This window comes from Canis lupus, chromosome 5 (genome assembly GCF_048164855.1).
Source record: "Canis lupus baileyi chromosome 5, mCanLup2.hap1, whole genome shotgun sequence".
Classification (NCBI taxonomy): domain Eukaryota; kingdom Metazoa; phylum Chordata; class Mammalia; order Carnivora; family Canidae; genus Canis; species Canis lupus.
Window position 1 is genome coordinate 49,749,779 of NC_132842.1, and position 21,489 is coordinate 49,771,267.

General features: G+C 38.4%; 1 pseudogene; it reads left to right on the top strand.

The window, feature by feature from the left end:
* Positions 1 to 21,489, top strand: part of LOC140633695 (stAR-related lipid transfer protein 4 pseudogene) — a 316,244-nt pseudogene that overhangs the window by 74,170 nt on the left and 220,585 nt on the right.

A 21,489-nucleotide genomic window follows, 5' to 3' on the forward strand; every position in this document is an offset into this window, starting at 1 on the left:
AGGTGAATCCTGCTTAGGAAGTCTCCTGACTAAAACAGGCACAGAAAGTTGGATTAATCAGATGCCTGGCATCTTTTAGAAAAGGTCGAATTTATACCTGTGGAGATTTATGTATCCTATATTTAAATGAGTACAGGATGCATAAACCTCCCAGATGAGTCCTATTTCCTTTCAGAGTAGGTAGGAGTCAGGGCTGATGGTGTGAGACACTAGTTTGACTGATAAAAACCATGGAAACACAGTTACTCAACATTATACAAGATAGAAAACCCAGACTCCAGGCTGAAAGAACAGAAATTTCCCGTAGAATTTCAATGCTGCACACTAGCTCTTTTAATTGGCTTTCCCTTTTCTATTCCAAGGCTGCCATCTTATAGTTCAGGTTCTTATTATTTTCTTGATCGTACAGTTTGAATAACTCTTAAAATGGTTTCTGCCCTTTCTTCTCTTCTCTCTTGGGTTCATCATGCCTCTAGAATTGGATTTGTCTTCCCCAAATAAACAGACCGTTGAGCAGCCCCACTGTTCTAGAACCCGCAGGCAGCTTCCCATAGCTTTCCAGATTAATTATTTATCTATGTTCTTCAGCTTGACTTGAAGGACTTCTACTCTGACATTTCACATTCTTTTTATAGTCTTATCTCTCCTTGTTCTTTTATAATCATTTTAGGTGACATCCAAATGGCTGGTTTCTGAATATGCTCTGTGCATTCTCTCTTCTGATTAATTTCTGTTACTCTATCCCCCCTAAAAACCTACTGATTAAGTCTTTTCTCAACTGCCATCTCCATGGAAGATAAATTCCCCTCTTTGGACTTTCTTAGTCTTTTGTGAATCAGTACTATTCAGTTCCTTTGTAGTGAAATTCCTTCCTGTGAAAATGCTTGACTTACTTTCACATATACCCTAATTAAGCCAGGGCTGTTTCATTTATAATAAACTACAAGTAGAACTTTAAAAATATGCATCAAGGCCCACCCAGCTGCATTGTTCCAGAGTGGCTGAGCTGTGTGTGTGAGTGCTGGCACCTTGTGTGCATGAACCTGCTGATGTGGGTGAACATGGGACTGATGAACCATCCTCCAGGACAGGGGGTCTCAATAAAGGGTCAGGTCTCTTAGCAACAGACTGTTGTTCTGTTGACGGTGGGCTGTCAGGGAACTCATTGACTGGAAGATCTCCTACCTGCACATGCTTGAACTCTGCTTGTTGGGTGTCAGGAACCACGTGCAGCAGCTGCTCCAGGGAGATCTGGATGTCCTGTTCTCAAATATAGATGACATATCATCAAAGTGAACAGCACATTTCTCCAAGATCTGAAAGAGACAGCCTCCAGGGAAGAGGGAACAAGTGCACCTCGTTGATGCTACTACCTCATTTTACAGTTGAAGAAACAGGGGCACAGGGAGGGAGGAAGTAACTTGCTCAAGGTCAGGTGGCTAGTGGCAGAGCCTGGATTTGAATTTGAGCCCTCCACCTATGGAGCCAGTGATCTTAGCTGCTGCACTAACAGCTTCCAAGTAGTAGAAAATGGAATTAAAGCCTGCATGTTGTGTTTTTGTTATTCCCTTGAAAATATAGTTCCTAAAAAAAAAAAAGAAAATATAGTTCCTTATTAAAACAAAACAAAAATTCATCAGAAAGGAAAAAACTGAACCTAGAAATATTCGGTTGTAATGATGATTACAATGATAAGCGAAGCCAATCCTAAACATGTAGGTACTTTAAATAAATATTTACTCCAAAACTAATAATGATGACTAATTTGGAGTGTTTAAAAAAGAAAGTTGAATAAAAATCAGACATTCAAATGTGTGAAGATGGATTCTAAGATCCCTGTATTGTTCAGGAGGAGAGTAGAAATACTGACGACAATTGAAGTTTTTATGTTAAAAATTGAAAGATGACCATTGGAGGCAAGGAAACAAAATGATTACTTCTAACCAGTAAACAGAAGAAAAAAGAGTGGAAGGGCACCTGGATGGTGTAGTTGATTAAGCAAACAACTCTTGCTTTCAGCTCTCTCAGGTCATGATCTCTAAGTGGTAAGACTGAGTCCTTGTGGGGATTTCTGTTCAGTGCAGAGTCTGCTTAAGAGTCTCTCCCTTTGCCTCTCTCCTTGCTTGTGTGTGTGTGTGCTCTCTCAAAATAAATAAATACATCTTAAAAAAAAAAAGGAAGAAGAAAAAGGAGTAGAGAAAATTTGGTCCAAAGAAGGGAAGAAAGAAGAGAAAAAAAGTACCTCCTTCTCCAATTAAAATATGTTAAATAGGGGATCCCTGGGTGGCTCAGTGGTTTAGTGCCTGCCTTGGGCCCAGGATGTGATCCTGGAATCCCGGGATCGAGTCCTGCGTCAGGCTCCCTGCATGGAGCCTGCTTCTCCCTCTGCCTGTGTCTCTGCCTTTCTCTCTGTCTCTCATGAATAAATAAATAAAATCTTTAAAAAATATATGCTAAATAGAACACATAAAATGTTAAGAGTAACTAAAAATATATCAGTGAATTGCTTAAAAATAGATAATCCCACTATATTCATTTTATACCTATTACATAGCATATCAAAAACCAAAATGTCATAAAAAGCTTGAAAAGCTATACAAGGCAAATGTTAACATAAACACTAATGTGAAGGAAGTTGTAATGGCCAAATTAGTATCAGTTAATCTAGGCTTTAGGGCAAAAAAGTATTAACAGGAATAGAGAGTCACTTTATAATGCTAAAAGGAACAATTCACTATGAAGATATAATAATTTTGAGCTTTTAAGTTCTTAACAACCTATTTCTAAATTATGTAAGTTAAAATTGCAAAGAATCACAGAAATAAAAAGATATTTCTATTACAAAAATGGAAACTTTTAGTTAAACTCTCATGATAAGTCACCTAGAGAAGAAAATAAGAATTAAAAAAATTAAATAGTTGGGACTTACTGGTCAAATTCTGAACCCTCAAATTAGAAAAGACATCTTTAAAAGTATATCTTAAATATATACAAAAAGTGATTGTGTTCTAGGCTATGATACAAGTCCATACAATATACTTATTTATATAAACCACAATCTTCGACAAAATGCAATAAAATAAAAAATTGATAATAAAAGAATAGACAAATAGATGAATGGAACAGAATAAGGAGTCCAGGAATAGACCCACGTAAGTACAGTCAACTGATATTTGACAAAGGAGCAAAGGCAGTGGAGAAAATATATTATTTTCAACAAATGGTGCTGGCACAAGTGGACATCACATACCAAATAAATAAAATAAAATAAAATAAAATAAAATAAAATAAAATAAAATAAAATAAAAAACAAAGAGTCTTAACACAGACCTTCACAAAAATAAATGGACTGTAGACCTGAATGTAAAGTGCAAAACTATGAAGCTCTTAGAAGATAACATCGGAGAAAGCATAGATTATTTGAGTGTGGTGACGACTTTTTAGATTCAAAACCAAAGACATGATCATGAAAGAAATGATTGATAAGCTGGACTTCCTCAAAATCAAAAACTTCTTAAAGACACTCTTAATAAAGAGAATACAAACTACAGATTGGGAGCAAGTATTTGCAGAAACATACTGGTAAAGGAGTACTACCAGAAATGTCCAAAGAATTCTTAAAATTCAACAATAATAAAACAAACAACTGAGTTAATAATGGGCAAAAGACTTGAATAGATACTTCACCAAGGAAGATACACTGATGAGAAAATAAGCACATGAATAGATACTCCACACTGTACGTCATTAAGGAATTGTAAATTAAAACAATGGTGAGAAACCAGTAGACATGTATTAGAAGGGCCAAAATCTGGAACACTGACACCACCAAATACCGACAAGGAGGTTGAACAATAGGAAGTCTCAGACATTGCCGGTGGGAATGCAAAATGGTACAACCGCTTTGGAATATAGTTTAGCCATTTCTTACAAGCCTAAATATATCTTAACCTTACAATTCAGGATTCATATTCCTTGGCATTTACCTAAGGGAGTTGAAAATTTATGTCCACCCAAGAACCTGTTCATAGAAGACGTTCATAGAAGCTTTATTTAGATTGCCAAAACTTGGAAGCAATTAAGATGTCCTACAAACTATGAGTCCATCCAGATGACGGGATATTACTCAGACTAAGAGGAAAGGAGCTGCCGTGCCATAAAAAGACATGGAAGAACTTTAAATGCATATCACTAGGTGAACAAAATCCAATCTCAAAAGGCTACATACTATATGATTTCAGCTCTATGACATTCTAGAAAAGGCAAAAATATGGAGACCATAAAAAAGATCAGTGGGTTCTGGGATTTGGGGCAGGTAGGGAAGGATGAATAAGTAGAGCACAGAGGATTTTTAGGGTAGTGAATCTCTTCTGTATGATACTATAATGATAGATACATGTCATTACATATTTGTCAAAACCTATAAAATGTACATGAAGCGGGAACACTGAGGGATCCAAACAATGGACTTTGGGTGATGATATGTTGATGTAGATGGGGTCAGGGTCAATGGAAACTCTCTTTTCCTCCTGTTGAACTTTGCCATAAACCTAAAGCTGGTACAAAAAGGTACAAAAACTTTTAAATACATTAAAAATAATTTTTAACAGGCTGTTAAAGAAATTCCACTCCATATATTTGGAAACTAGTTATGAACTTAAATCTGGTTATGAAAATATTTTTTATATGTATATTTTTTATTGGAGTTAAATTTGCCAACATATAGTATAACAACCCATGCTCATCTTGTCAAGTGCCCCCCTCAGTGACTGTCACCCAGTCACCCCGTCACCCCATCCCCCCCGCCCACCTCCCCTTCTACTACCCCTTGTTCGTTTCCCAGAGTTAGGAGGCTCTCATGTTTTGTCACCCTCTCTTTTACCCACTCACTTTTTCTTCTTTCCCCTATAATCCCTTTCACTATTTTTTATATTCCCCATATGAGTGAAACCATATGATTGCCCTTCTCCGATTGACTTACTTCACTGAACATTTTAGCCTCCAGTTCTATACACGTTTAAGTAAATGGTGGGTATTCGTCATTTCTAATGGTTGAGTAATACTCCATTGTATACATAGACCGCATCTTCTTTATCCATTCATCTTTCCATGGACACCGAGGCTCCTTCCACAGTTTGACCATTGTGGACATTGCTGCTTTATATAAGCATTGGGGTGCAGGTGTCTCAGAGTTTCACTGCATCTGTATTTTTGGGGTAAATGCCCAGCATTTAGCATGCCCAGCTGTGCAATTCCTGGTTATAGGGTAGCTCTATTTTTAACTCTTTGAGGAGCCTCCACACAGTTTTCCAGAGTGGCTGCACCAGTTCACATTCCCATCAACAGGGCAGAGGGTTCCCCTTTCTCCACATCCTCTCCAACATTTGTTGTTCCCTGTCTTGTTAATTTTCACCATTCTCACGGTGTGAGGTGGGATCTCATTGTGGTTTTGATCTGTATTTCCCTGATGGCAAGTGATGCGGAGCATTTTCTCATGTGCTTGTTGGCCACGTGTATGTCTTCTTTGGTGAAATTTCTGTTCATGTCTTTTGCCCATTTCATGATTGGATTGTTTGTTTCTTTGCTGTTGAGTTTAATAAATTCTTTATAGATCTTGGATACTAGCCCTTTATCTCTTATGTCATTTGCAAATATCTTTTCCCTTTTGTAGGTTGTCTTTTAATTTTGTTGATGATTTCTTTTGCTGTGCAGAAGCTTTTTGTCCTGATTAAGTCCCAATAGTTCATTTTTGCTTTTGTTTCCCTTGCCTTCATGGATGTATCTTGCAAGAAGTTGCTGTGGCCAAGTTCAAAGAGGGTGTTGCCTGTGTTCTTCTCTAGGATTTTGATGGATTCTTGTCTCCCATTTAGATCTTTCATCCATTTTGAGTTTATCTTAGTGTATGGTGTAAGAGAATGGTCTAGTTTCATTCTCTGCATGTGGCTGTCCAATTTTCTCAGCACCATTTATGGAAGAGACTGTCCTTTTTCCAGTGGATAGTCTTTCCTGTTTTGTTGAATATTAGTTGACCATAGAGTTGAGGGTCCATTTCTGGATTCTCTGTTCTGTTCCATTGATCTATGTGTCTGTTTTTGTGCCACTACCACACTGTCTTGATGATCACAGCTTTGTAGTACAGCTTGAAATCCGGCATTGTGATGCCCCCAGCTCTGGTTTTCTTTTTCAATATTCTCCTGGCTATTTGGGGTCTTTTCTGATTCTACACAAATCTTATTTGTTCCAACTCTCTGAAGAAAGTCCGTGGTATTTTGATAGGGATTGCATTGAATATGTAAATTGCCCTGGTTACAAAAATAAAACATAAAAAAGACATTTTAAAGATTAATATTATATTATTTTAAAAATTATATATAATATTGAGAGGAAACATCAGGAATGTTAACCAGACTGAGAAGCATGTACATAATATGGTACAAATAAGAGGGGATGTAAAAGTGTTCTAGAATCCTTATCTTAAATTAAAGAGGTGCCATTCTTACTTGATTGAAATGATTAGAAAAAATGATTAAATAAAGTTTTTGAAAAACTGGAAGAAATTGGCTTTAGATAGAATCAAGCAATCGATACTGTAAAAATGTAAATTCTCCCCAAATCAATCTATAAATATTGCAATGACAAATTATCAACAGAATTTTTCTGTACTTTGACAAGCTAACTCATGATTATCTGAAAGAAAGTACATGTGAGATGAGAAGGGAATTCTAAATCAGAGGAAATATTAACAGGACTTATCTTGGGAAATCTTAAAATGCATTATGATAATGCCATTCTGAAGTACTCTGAAGGTAAAATTAACAATATATGGAAGCTTTATGCTGAAGATGGCATTTCAAATCTATGAAATAAAGTGGATTATTTAGGAAAAAAAGGTAGTGTTGGGAAATTATATAGCTATTTGCAAAATGATGAGCCCCAATTCACTGGTATAAATTCTAGATAGACCACAGAGTTAGATGTATATATATAAAAAAACCAAAGCCAAAAAGAAAACCACAAAAAAAACAAAACCTAACGAACTAAATAAGAAATCATAAAAGCAGTAGGAAGAAGCATGGTAGGGGCAGGTAGGGAAGGATAAATAGGCAGACCACAGAGGATTTTTAGGGCAGTGAAACTCTTCTGTATGATACTATAATGATAGAAACATGTCACTATGTATTTGTCAAAACCCATAGAACATAGATTAAGAGTGAACCCTGATGTAAACGAGAGACTTTGGGTGATGATATGTTGATATAGGTTCACTGGCTGTAACAAACGTACCACTCTGGTGGGGGATGTTGATAGTGGAGAAGGCTGTCAGTGTGGATACAAAAGTAAACAATTGTAAAAAAAAATTATTTGTTTTTAAATTATGCTTGGGTGGATAAGTCTTCCTAGTTATGAATTGACATGAAATCCAAGACCCATCAAGGAAATTTGGATAATGATGGACAAGAATAAAAATTATGAATATTTATGGAGAACCTTCTAAATGCTAGGTACTGGTATGAGCTCTTTAAATGTCCTTTTACTTATTTAATACCCAAAACCAATGAGATAGACAGATTTTATTACCATACTTTTTTCATAGGTTTGGGAACTGAGGCAGAGGGAGGTTGAGTAACAGTAAGTAAATGGTAAGGTTGGAATGGAACCAATTTGATTTTAGATTCCACATTCACTCTAAGTCACTATATATATATATAACTCAGTACCATCTCACATAACACAAAAAAGGGCAGAGCAAAATTCAGTATAGAATCAAAAGAAAAATGACAAAATCACTAAAATACCTATGACAATCAAAAGACCATTATGCCTTATGTATGATAAACAGTTAAAAATCAATAAGAAGGGGTGTCTAGTTGGCTCAGTCAAACATCCGATTCTTGGTTTTAGCTCAGGTCATGACCTCAGAGTCATGAATTGGAGTCCTGTGTTGGGCTCTACACTGGGCTTGGAGTCTGCTTGATTTTCTCTCTCCCTCTGGCCTCTCCCCACCCCCCTGCCTCCAGCTTTCTCTCCCTCTCAGAAAAGAATAAGATAAAGACACATCACAATAGATAAATGGACAAATTTCATGAATAGTTCATAAATAAGCACAAATGATACTAAACATATGAAAAGACTTTCATTCCTGGTAATAAAGTAATACAAATTAAACAGATAGCTTTTACAATGATTATATTACAATATTACAATATTGGCAATATTCTTGGACTGAAAGAATGGGTAAGCAGTTCCACTTTTATACATTATTGGTGGCAACTTATAGTAATACAATATTTTGAGTGGCAGTTTAACTATATCTATTAAATAGTTAAAAAAGTGATTCCACACCTGGAAATCTATTTTATAGAAATATTCCCACATATGTACAGAAGTGTGTGTATGTATTTAATATATCATAAATATATGACTATGTATTATAATATTGTGTATAATTTCAAAAAACTTGAAGTCATCCAAAATTTCATCAATAGAGAATTAATTCAAAATAAGCCAAAGAATTAATAGTGATGATTTTCATTTTTTAAAAAAATTTATTTATTCATAGAGACACACACACACACAGAGGCAGAGACACAGGCAGAGGGAGAAGCAGGCTCCACGCAGGGAGCCCAATGTGGGACTCGATCCAGGGTCTCCAGGATCACGCCCCAGGCTGCAGGCGGTGCCAAACCGCTGCGCCACCTGCCCTAGTGATGATTTTCAAAGGGGGAACTAGAGGATCATGGGGGAATTATAGTTTTTTCTTCTTGCATGTCTTTATTTTAATGTTTAGCAATATTAAAGTAGTACTTCCACAGTAAGAAGAATAAGGTATTTTTAAAAAGTTAGCTTTAGAAAATGTCTACAATTATTAAAACAGGCTAGTAATAACCAATAAACACTCTTAAGTGGATACAGGTACTATATTACAAAGATTAATAATGATGATGGAGGGATGCCTGGGTAGCTCAGTGGTTGAATGTCTGCTTTTGGCTCAGGGCATGGTCCTAGGGTTCTGGGGTCAAGTCCTCTGTCTCTCTGTCTGTGTCCCTCATAAGTAAATAATAAATAAATAAATAATAAATAATAAAATCTTTATAAAGAGAAAGGAAGGAAGGAAGATGATGGAGGATAATTTCAGGAATTCAAGGGTGGTTTAATATTAGAAAATTTACTTATAGTTTATCAAAGTCAAAAAAAGGCAGATTTGACCATGTTAGTAAAGACCTGAAGATTTTTGAAATCGGTTTTAATTTTAAGATATCTTAGTAGACATAGATATTATCTCACCAAAGTGGTTAAGATTATCAGAAATAAAGAGCTAACATCACACACGGGTGTGATATTAGAAACCTCTAGTATCATTGCTTTGAAATTTGTAAAAAACCAAGACTATCCCGAGGATGCTTAAAGAAACCCACTATTCTCATTTGAAAAAATTCTGGACATGTCAATAAGAAAATAATTAAGGAAAAGAAAAATATTTTCTTCAAATGATTATCACTGCCAACTCAGAAATGTAAGCAAATAAAATTACAAGCAAAAAGGGAGATGTTCAGTAAGGTGTGCAGTTACAAAATAGGTATATAAAATATTTACAGCTTTCCTATATATGGTAAAAGCCAGTTAGAGGAAAAGGGAGATTTTATTTATCTTCATAAATAGTTCAATGTATAGAAAGTGCTCTACAAGTATATTGGAAGAAAATATTAAACTTGTACAAAAGATGGTAGTGATAGCTTTCTTAATATTAACTGTGATTATCATTGGTGGGATAATGTTACATAGTAAAAACCTTCCTTCTGTCTTTTAAAAATCTTATTTGGTATGTGTTATTTTTTATTTTATAAGCTTTCTATATTCCATAATGAGAAAAATTACAAATAATTTTAAATGTGTTGTAATCTGTGATTGCCAAATTCTCTAAGAACATCACCTGTAAATTGATGACTGCAACAGTAATCCACATTTGAATTTGTACTGTTAAGAAAATATCAAAATTTGCATAACATTTTGCCCAACATATGTCAATTCATTCTGCTGTATTTTCAGAAAAAATAATCATGGGAGATGAGTGTGGCTGCCAGTTCAGAATGAGATTCAGCATTTGTCCTATGTATTTCAAACATTTTAACACATTGGAAATGTGCTGCTCATTTACCAAAGTGTCACAGCTACTTTTGTGAGCAATTTTTAGCAGAGTAATCTTTTGAATATTTAACCATCCACAATAAAACAGAATGTTCCAAATTCTGTTTAGCTAATCTTTTAAATAAACAAAATGAAGTTCACAAGCTTTGACGTTGTGCTTATGGAACAAGATGCATCTCCACAGCGGAGTCACCTCTAAATTGCCATCTGAAGCTAAGTTACTATCCTTGCATGATGTTTCAAAGCAGATACTCGTCCTAATGATCATATAAAGCATAATTGTGTTGTTGGTTTATCATAGTGCTGCAGAAATCTTTATTTTTGTAATTAACACAATGGGCTGGTCAGAAGAAATTCAGAGTTCTTCACCCCCTTTCCAGTGCCTTAATATAAAGGACAGTCATGCAGACTACTCTCTGCTATTGAGCTAAAACCCAGTTGGACATATATAAAAAATATATATATATATTAAAGATTTTATTTATTGATTCATGAGAGATACAGAGTGAGACAGAGACATAGGCAGAAGGAGAAGCAGGCCCCATGCAAGGAGCCCATGTGGGACTCAACCCTGGGAATCTGGGATCACGCCCTGAGCCAAAGGCAAACGCTCAACCACTGAGCCACCCAAGTGTCCCAAACCCAGTTGGATATTAAGTGCAAGGATGGAGGTAATTTCAGTTAGACCTTCTTTTCTAAAGTGACCAGCATGTGAGAGAGACCCTGGAAAGAGGGGCCAGATGGAGAAGAGAAAGGAGGAGAATTCGGTGTGATGCTTCATATTTGAGAAGGAAGCATTATAAACAAGTCCACTCTTAAGGAGGTCAAGAAACCTATAAAAATACATTTCTTTTTTTTTTAATTTTTAAAAATTTTTTATTTATTTATGATAGTCACACACAGAGAGAGAGAGAGAGGCAGAGACACAGGCAGAGGGAGAAGCAGGCTCCATGCACCGGAAACCCGACGTGGGATTCGATCCCGGGTCTCCAGGATCGCGCCCTGGGCCAAAGGCAGGCGCTAAACCGCTGCGCCACCCAGGGATCCCAAAAATACATTTCTGACTGAAGCAGAAAGGGGGCCAGATACGGCCGAATCAGGTAGAGTAGAAGTGGAGACAAGTGTTGGAACCAGGGTGGTGGGGGTGCTCTTTTAGGGTGTGTGTTACAGTGAAAGGAGGTTGAACTTTCCTGCCTTCTCTTCTGAGTCCTGGGTCCTCCTCATGCTGTGCTCTCAGCTACGACTCTGGTTTACTAGACAGTGCCAATGACACCTGTAAAACCCAGTTATTTGGGCTGTGAATGGTCAACAATGAGACCTGGATGATCACTTTTTGTTTTCAGTGCTCCCCTAGATGGTACATAGGCAGGAGGTTCTAAACGATCATTGTGCTAAGAGTCATAAAAAGGACTTGTTGAAAATGGTGATTCCTGGCCACTTCTCCCACTGTTTCTGATTCAGTAGGTCTGCACTAGCACACAGGAATAAGCATTTTTAATCAGACCTCTGGGTGATTTTGATGTAACTTCCATCTCTCTGAAAGATGAGAGGGAAAGCCAAGTGAGGCCAAATGGGGCCAAATGGCAAAATAGCGTAGGAAATGGTGGGCAGTTTGCTTTCCTTGGCATGTTCTCTGCAGTCCCTGATTTACTACAAGCGTCCTTTCAAATGGAGAAGAGTGAGTGTGAATGACTGAGTCCACCAAGGAACGTGAAAGAAATGTGGCACAGAGTCATATTTACCAGTGGGAAGCACTGTTTGTATTGGCAATACCCAGAGAGGAAGTCAATAGAAAGTGACAATTTGAGAGGAATGGTTTCTACCAGAATCATGCCTTTTTCCATCTTATCAATTATCTCAGAACTTACCAGGCCTGAGGAGGAGAAAGTTGATGGAACTTGTGGGCAGATGGCTCAGTACACAGTACATTATGTTATTACCAAGTCTTAGTATGACTGTGGGTTGAGTCAAGTAATCATCTCACAGGAAGAAAAATAAGCTTCCACAGAGCTAATCCTGACCCATTTGAGACTTTGTAAGTGAACTATAAAATTATAACAGTGCAAGAGGGACTCCATAGAACCCGTGTTTATATATATATTTGGCAAAGCCTGAAAAGCACAGAGAGTCTCTAGCTCTAATCAGCGCATTTAAAAATTGTGCCTACTGAAGCTCTAGTTAATAGACCATTTGATCTTTATTTTAAGAGAGCGAAAGACTGCATATTCTACACAGGACTTTGCTCTATGAATAGGTCCTTAGTGTGCAATAAATCACTTTTTTAGCCATTAATTTTAAACTACTTATTGCAGAATTATTTCTCAATTCTGCCTGCCAAGAGCACATAGGTGTAAAGGTACCTATTGTACTAATTCACAAAATTAGTGGGAGTAATGGGAATGATGGAGTGATCTGATTGAATGGCTCCATTTTCAAATTGCAGGCTCCTACTTGGGGGATTAATTCAGAGGTGGGTTTTTCACCATCACACACAGCAAGACTTTTGAAAGTCTGGGGGTGTAGCTCTCATACCTGAGAGCAGGAGTGAAAAAGGATTTTAGCAGGCACTTTCCTAGTAGAAAAGACTAAGGAAAAAGTCTAAGAGGGAAAGCAGCCACCTAGCAGGGTCACCCTGTGGGGAGCTCTCCGTTATGACCTGGTCCTTAAGCTTAGTGGAGTTAACACAGAGCTACGATGTTGGAATAATGCCAAGGAAGAAGAATCAGATGAATTAGATTGTAATCTGGAGCTACCGATTTCATGATCATGAGGGAAGAATATTTGGTGATGGGAAATTTGGTCAAACTGAGATTTGGCCAGGTGGTGGGTAGGAGATGGCAAGACCATAACGATAGGTGTATGGTGCTCTATTAAGATCTATTTCATCCTCTTTCAAATAGTTCTACTTCAGGGGTGCCTTTGTGGCTCCATCAGTTAAGCGTCCAGTCAGATCTTGATCTCAAGATCCTGGGTTCAAGCCCTGTGGTGGGCTCCATGCTGGGTGTGGAGCCTACTTAAAACACAAGCAAAGAAACTAGTTCTAGTTCATAAGCTTATTTTTGTCAAGTAGTATGTTTTAGAGGTAAAAGTTTGGTATGATTTATAACTTGAAAAATTTCCAAAGCGTCTTTCCTGAGCCAGAACATCTGGAAGAAAATAGATGCATCATTTGGACATGGAAGAGCAATGTTCTGCAGTTTGAGGCTTCACAGATTGTTTCCCTGAGATAACCCTAAATGCCTTGATATTAAAACTTTTACAGCCAACGTTTGATTAATACAGATATTTTGTGAGGCTAGAGCAGCCTATAGGACTTAAATAGATTCTGATGTTTACCAAAGCCACTAAGTATCCTCAGTCATAACAGTGTCACTCATTGGGGTCTTTAGGGTGATATAAAATTAGACAATGACTAACATTTTCCACTTAATTTTGATACAGTAACATCTGGTTGTGATGACTCATTAGCTGATTGTTTGGGTTATGGGATTATAAAATTTGTGAAGTGTTACAAATTCTTTTTAATGAAAAAAAGTCTAACGAGAGAATGGAAGGCAAATTTGGTTCTGTGAAGTACAACCAGGGGACAAGCAGGAAACTGAATCCTCCTAAGCTACATTTCATTTGTTGCATTTTCTGTCCTTGTTAGCATTTCACATATTCATTTTCAAGTGCAAATTTAAAAGAAAATTTACTTACATTCAAAATGAATTTAATAATTGCTTGAGGTCGGTGTTCCCAGCAGCCTTGCGGTACATATATTAGAGTAGAAAATGACATATTTCAGTGTTTCGGGGCACAGGCATTTTCACATGATTAGATGTTCCTTCTAGTTCCCTTTCCTTTTTGCTAGCTGTGTACCCAGATCAGACCCAAAGGACAAAAGCTGTTCCTAGAACTTGAGAAAAACCAGCATGGCATCATAAAGATGATAAATGAGGAAAAAGCAAGAACTCCTGTCGGTCCTCCAACAGCCCAGTATTTCCTTACTGTCATAATTATTTTTTCCAAGGAACATCCACACTTTCCCATTACATTCTCTGGCTAGAGTCCACATTTTACTTTGTTCATTTTGGACAGGAAAAAAATGATTATAGTTTCCTGTTTTCCTCATTGATGAATCATCTTGACTTTGAAAAACAAAGAGAGGATTGAAGAGTTTATCCTCAAGTGAGATAAGACTATGCCCAGATAGGTAGAGTCTTTAGTGTCTCCCAACTTGTAGACTTGAATTTACTGTTGTTCAGAGAATAGTCTGTGGAATGATTCTAAAAGTGTTTAACTGCTTCAGCGAAAGTTGTAAAGTGATAGTTCCCTGATAATATTTTAAAAATCTTTTAAACATGAGTCATACAAATTATACAGATGTATACATACATTCTATAGTGTAGGAATATTCTATATTTAATCACATAGAAGAGGTTTCTGTGACCTCTGTGTACTTGGGAAGATTTTAGATGGCTTGAACGAGAGCAACATTTGGTGATGTGAAGAGGACGGTGAACTGGGAATCACTCTATGTGGCCACTCCTGGGGGCAAGGAGTATCCCACTTTCCCAGGCACCCTCATTAGTATTGTTACCCTTGAGGGGTTAGGTATGACTGAGAGGGGGCTTCTCCGATGCTGCTAAATATCCTGCTTCTTGATTCTGGTGCTCATTATATGGGTGTGTTCATTTTATGAAAATGATTTATGAGTTTTTTTGCATGTGTGGAACACTTTAATAAAAAGAAACGTTTGGTGTCTGATATTATGGGGGAACATACAGTCATGGTTTTGATAACAGGATCAACAACAAAATCCTTTCCCTCCTGTTCCCATTATATCCTGTGCACACCTCCACTATTACATTTCCCACATTGTATTCTAATTACCTGTTATGAAACTGTCTCCACTATTAGACTTTGAGCACCACTAGAGTGGAGAAGAAAATAGTTGATAGAAAATGTCTAGAGCAGTGCCTGGTGCTGGTTTGAGCTCCCTCATTGATTGTTTGGTACATCAGCGATTTAATGAAAGGAGAAATGGATTTTGGTTTTTACTTTGCATGTGGGTAACCATATTATATTGCTCCCAAAACCTTACTAGGTCTACTTGTCATGTAGAAAAAGAAGAGATTTCGATCCAGGCTGGCTAAGACTTTCTCCCATTTGAAAATTCTATGAGATTATATTAAAAATACAGTATAAACATACCAGAAATATTTTAGAATGTTAAACTATATCCCATGGTGATTGTAATTACTGAAAGTAAGGATAACCCCAAAAATGGAAACTGCAAATAAAAGATGGCCTTAAAATGTAAGTAGGGCTTCTGATTTATGAAAATAAAAATTGAGTTAATCTTCTGAGTGTCATATTTCTCAGTTTAATTCAGTCTTTCATTTTAAGAGAAAAGCACTTTATGTAACTTGAATTTGTGATGATGAAGCAAAAATAAAAAGTAAGAAGCCACTTTATCTCTTAAGAAAATGTCCATCTAGATAAGAAAGAGTAATAAGAGACTGGATTTTCCTTCTACCTAAAAACTGGATAAAATATAGGAAACCATGGTTTCTAGACATTTTATATCAGGCGATATAGGACACTGATCTCTGAGAGTGGGAAGCCAGATGCTAGTCTTCAAGTTAGGGGAAGAGTGACTCCCGAGGTGATTGATTGATCATCAGGGATTCCATTCCCACCACAGGCCCAGACAACAAGGGCCAGAAACATGAATGGCTCCAAAGGGTGGGACTGCCACTATTCAGAGGGCCAAGGTGCTCCATCCTGTGTCTCAGTAGCGGGAGGCAGGGCAGGGGAGGTGCTGCAGAGAGCTGTGGTATGGGCAGGGCCCTGGTAGAGAGCTGTGATGTGGGCTGTGCCTCATCAAGTCATGGGGATGATGTTCCTACTCCTGTGGGTCCAGAAGACAGAGCATTGAGCCAAAAAGGGTTATTCTTGAGCCTCAAGGCCTAATGGCATTTGCCCTGTTAAGTTTTGGACTTAAAGTCTGTCATTCTTTTCTTTCTTCTTTCTCCCTTTTAGAATGGGAATGTCTTTCCTGAGCCTGTCCCACCATGGCATTTGGCAGCATATGACCTGCCCGGTTTCACAGGTTGGCAATTGGTGGGGAGTTTTGCCTCAGAATGAATTGTACCTCGAATTTAGATGATACCTGAGTGAGACTTTGGACTTCAGACTTAGAGTTATGCTGGAAAAAGCCAACACTTTGGCAGTTAATGAATGTGTTAACAATAATTATGTATTAATGTTGGAGGTGAAATGAATATATTTTGCATCTGAGAAAGACAAACATTTGGGGGTTCAGGGTGTGGAGTGCTGTGGACTGAATGTTTGAAAATTCATGTCTTGAAGTCTAATCCCCAGTGTGGTGGTATTAGGAGGTGGGGCCTTTGGGAGGTGATGGGGGTGATGAGTGGGTTAGACAGTTTTCTTCCTTTGGGTTCTATGACTTTAAACCTGTTTCAGTAGTAGAAAAACTATGCTTCAGCGTTTGACTTGTGCATAATATTAGTGCTCTTATCAAAGAAACCCTGAAAACTCTTTTGCCCCTCCTGCCGTGTGAGGGCACAGTGAGGAAACAGTGTCTATATCAGGAAGTAGGCTCTTACCAGACTTTGCTGGTATCTTGATTTTGGACCCCAGTCTTCAGAACTGTGAGAAATAAATATGTATTGTTTAAGCTTCTTAACCTATGGTGTGTGTGTATGTGTGTGTGTATGTATATCTATCTATCCATCTGTGTTATCTTCATTCATTCATTCATTCATTCATTCATTCATTCAGTAATGGCCTGAATAGATGAAGACATTATCCCTTAAAGATAGCAAATGAGGCTCCTACACATGCTCTGGTTTTCTTCCCCATTACCCTCCTCCACTACCTCTACCCTGTAGGTTAATAGTTTTTTCCCCATGGCTGCCTTGGCTAGGAATGGAAGGAATAGTTATATTGGTTTTAGCTACCGATCAAGAGGGAAGGACAAAAACCACCCCATCAGCTGGAACTGAGTTAGATGATTTTTTCCCCTGTGTTTCATAAATATGTCCTTATACCAGTTTCAGTATTAGAAAAACTATGCTTCAGCATTTGGCTGTCAGATGTTACTCTGTGTAGGCTTTAGGGCTTTCTCTCCAATATTTCCAGTTGTCTTCCCTTCCAGCCCATGATAGAGCTATATTTCTCAGCCACATTGTGCCTAGTTGAGGCTAGCTGATCAGCTGTGGCCAAAGACTTGTGAGAAGTGATGTGTGTCATTTCCGGGCTGGAACTTTGAGCCATTGATGAGAGGTCATTGGAACTCTTTTTACCCTCTGTGCATTTCTGTGATTTTAGGACAGGTAGCTGCTTTGCCAGCCTGAGTTCTTGAGTTATGGTGATGAGCACAGCCTCCTTCTGTGGTTGAACACACAGATTGATGGAAAAATGGACCTTTTTTGTTTTAAGCCACTAGAAGTTCTTTTCACATAATAAGGGTATTTGTAGGACTAGATGATAGGTTTCCATACAATTTTTTTAAATGTGAACATTTTAGTAACAAAAATGGAAGAGAAAATTTATAGTTTTTTTTTTCTTTTTAAGATATGGCATGGTAAAACAGAAAGCACATTAACTTTAGACTGAGACTGGGGTCAAGTCAGCTTTGTTCCTCAAGGTCAAGGCAGGTAACTCTGTGGGCTCCTCAGATGAAGAGGATATATCTATGTTTGCGCTACTATGGTTTTTGACTAAGACCATTCTGTGTGAAGTGCCTGGCACAAGAATAATAATAGTTAATATTTATTTACTACTTAATGCATTTTAGGCCCTGGTCTGATATCTTTCTATATACTGCTATGGAGGGAATTGCATTCCCTCAAAATTTATAACCTGCAATGTGATTGTATGTGCAGGTGGGATCTTTGGGAGGTAATTAGGGTGAGGTGAGGCCATGAGGGTGGGGCCTTTATGATGGTATTAGGAGCTTTCCAGGAAGAGGAGAGGAGAGAGACGTGGGAAGACAGTGAAAAGGTGGCAGTCAGTCAACCTGGAAGAGGGTCCTCACCAGGAGGCAAATCCTGACAGAGCCTTGATCTCAGACTTTCCTGCCTCCAGAACCATGAGAAAGTAAATTTCTGTGGTTGAAACCACCCAGTCTCTGGGATTCTGTTACAGCAGCCTGAGCAAACTAACACATACTAATAATCTTAATCATCATAATAGCTCTCTGAAATAAGTCATTACTCTCTTTCTATAGACAGAAAAACTGAGGATGAGGAAGAAAGTGACAGTGATTCCAACCCATGCAGTCAGACTCCAAACACATGCTGTTAACCATGGGGCAATATATGAAGACACAAGTACAAATTCTCAAATAGAAGCCATCTGTTAGTACTGACAAGCTCATTCGAGCAGGCGCATGGCCAGCTCAGTGAAATGCCCTCATGTTCCATATTGTGGCTTCTCATGGGACAGGGTGTAGTGCAGCTGGTGTAGTCGTTTGAATGCTCACTTAGAATTATAGGGTGGAAAACAATAACTGTGTTGGTTTTGAGCCCAGAGGATAGGCCTTTGGGGCTGTGGGGTTGGGGGGGTACCTAGAACACTCAACTTGGTCCTTTAAAATGAAGTTGACCTGAAGTGTCTGAACATGAGTTTTTTGTACCCCAGTGTGGGTAGCTGCAGAACACACCTCAGAATGTTGTCCATGACCTTGAAGTCAAAGTTCCCAGGGACACACATTTCTATACTCAGGAGGCATACTCTATTGGGTAGTTGTGCATTCAGTGGTTCCTTTATCCTGCCTCTAAATGCAGAGTTGGTCTTTGTGTAGACATGATGCTAATGTCATTTTCTTTCCCCTGCATACAGATGGAACATACAAAGCACCCAGATGGATTTGTGGTGGCTTGAGGACAAGGTTTCAGCAGGAGATTATACTAATCATCGACTCGATGGGCCTGTGAGCTTGAGTTCTACGTAGGTAAGTATACAATGTTTTTTATAAACACTAAATTAAATGCAAACATACTTTTATATTGTCATCACTTTGAAGAGTTTTATTTTTCAGAGCAAAGAATTATCTCTAACTCATAAATTCAGTCCATGCTTCACTTAGAAGAGTGTTTGTTTTTCTAAATCTAATCCTCAGAAATCAGCCATGAGCTTCCCAAATATTTCAATCTTGCTAATGATGCTTGCTTTAAATTCAAATCCCATTTCTCAATATCTCTTTGAAGTAGTTAAGCAGCTCTGTCACTTTTCAGCTATTCCTAGTATGTTAAGAGGATTTTGAAGCTATGTATTCATGAGCCTTGCTTCCCTCCTGTCCCTCCCCACTGCCATTCTCCATAGCAGGAAGGAGGGTGAACGCTTACTTGGCCCTGCGTTTGGGAAAGGAGGGTTGGACTGAACAAGTTTGAGATGCTGTTAGGGGTTGAAATCAAGAGTGTTGCAAGTGTGCTACCTGGAGATCACTTTCTTAAGGGTAAATACTTACTGTTTGGCTCTGGAATGAATATAAGAAAGTAGGTAGGACCACCTCCATTTACTGAGTGCTTACAACATGCACAGAGTTGGGCTAAGTGCACAGAGCTCACTGTGTCCAATCCTTACAGTACTCCCATGGGTCAGTATTATGATTGCTTACCATCTAAACAAATGGAGGCTTCGAGGGGTCAGATAACTTGCTTACTTAGGAGAGGTGAGGTTGTGCAGCCAGCTAGTGGCACAGCCAGCATTTGAACCCATCTGTCTGAGCCTAGCATCTTAGTTTGCAACCCCAGGCAATGCAACATTTATTCCACATAGATGATGAAGGGGAGTCAAAGGAAGGCACCAGAAGGAAGCATTTCTCACTTCCATAGAAGAAAAATAACAAGATGCTATTTTTCCAGCATTAATTCAGTGAACATTTATGAAATGCCTGTGATATGTGGGGGCTCTTCGAAGGAAATCAGCTCTGAGACGGATGATGTGTGAGAGGTACTGCATTAGGAGTATTGTGTTATGGGCACTCTGTGAAGGGCACTGGCATTTTCAGACATGGACTCTAGTATATCAGAATCTTCTTTTGTTTTGCTTATGTCAAGAGCCAGACCATAAACAAAAAGATCCTTCATCTCTTCGGGACTGAAGTGCTGAGACAGTCATTCAAAGTTCTAAGCAGTTTTTCAGACCTTCCTGAAGATGACCTGGAGATTCTCCAAAATTCAGTTTGGTGAGTCTTAAATAAGTGCTGACAATATGCCAAGCAGAGGGTTTGTACTAAGGAGACAGCAGTGATTGAGATGTCTTTCCAGTCCTTGAGGAGCTCTCAGTCTAATGGGGGCCATTTTTCTGTTCCAGGTGCAAATACAAATATTGTGTCACACATGGAAATAGTTAAATGTCTGAGAGCCTCTATTCCAAGTAGGGTTTGAAAATTAGTACAGAAACATCTGCAGTATAAGACCATGGGGGAAAAAATGGAAAGTTATCAGGAAAACAAAGGAGAAAGTAAAGGTCAGGTTGGTAGCATTATACTGGAAAATTATCGGTACGCAAGGCCTAATGTACCTACTGCCTAATGTCGTACACAGCTGGTCTTCGGCTTCCCAGCTGTCAAAGCAAACAGGGAAGGATGATCAGTCACAAGTCTCATGGTCACCCCAGGAACATATCTGCTCCTCAAGAAAGGTGTAAGTTTTTCCTGGTTTTGAAAACTGGGAAAATTTTTTGCTCTGAGTCGCATTAAAGGTGAACTGGGTGAAAGAGTGTCCCACATCTTCCACTTCATAGCATGTTCCAGTAATAAACACAATGGCTTTTTCCAAGTGGCAGCTTATTAGCACACCAGCTAAGTTAATAATGCCAAGGTGAAATTCCGGGAATAAACATCCACTGAGGCCAAAGCGATCACTCTGGGGCCAGGTTGACTATTGCTCTGGTTTAACCTGGGGCTACAAGTCACCTCTGGGCATGTGTTCTGAGGTGATCTCTGGAAAGGACATAGCTGTTTGACGTTTTTAGACCAGGTACACTCAACCTCAGGCTTATGGCAGCTTGATTGCCTACTGGTGGGTTTTTGTGGTTGTCACGTATTTGGGAGGGAGGTAGACAGTTGTCTCTGCTCTATTACTTAAGTTGTGTCACTGTAGGTGATTTGCTTACCCTTCCCAAGCTTTATTTTTTCTCCTCTATGAGTTGGGAGATGAATATTTCCTTCACAGTTTCATTCAGAAAGCAGGGGAGACTATGTGCCCAATCAGAAAGCTCAGTGCTCAGTGTGGAGCAAACACTCATTTAGTAGTGGATATCAAGTCAAAATTACCACTAATTTTGATAAAAATGTCCCTTATCCTTTTGAAATTACAGAGGGAG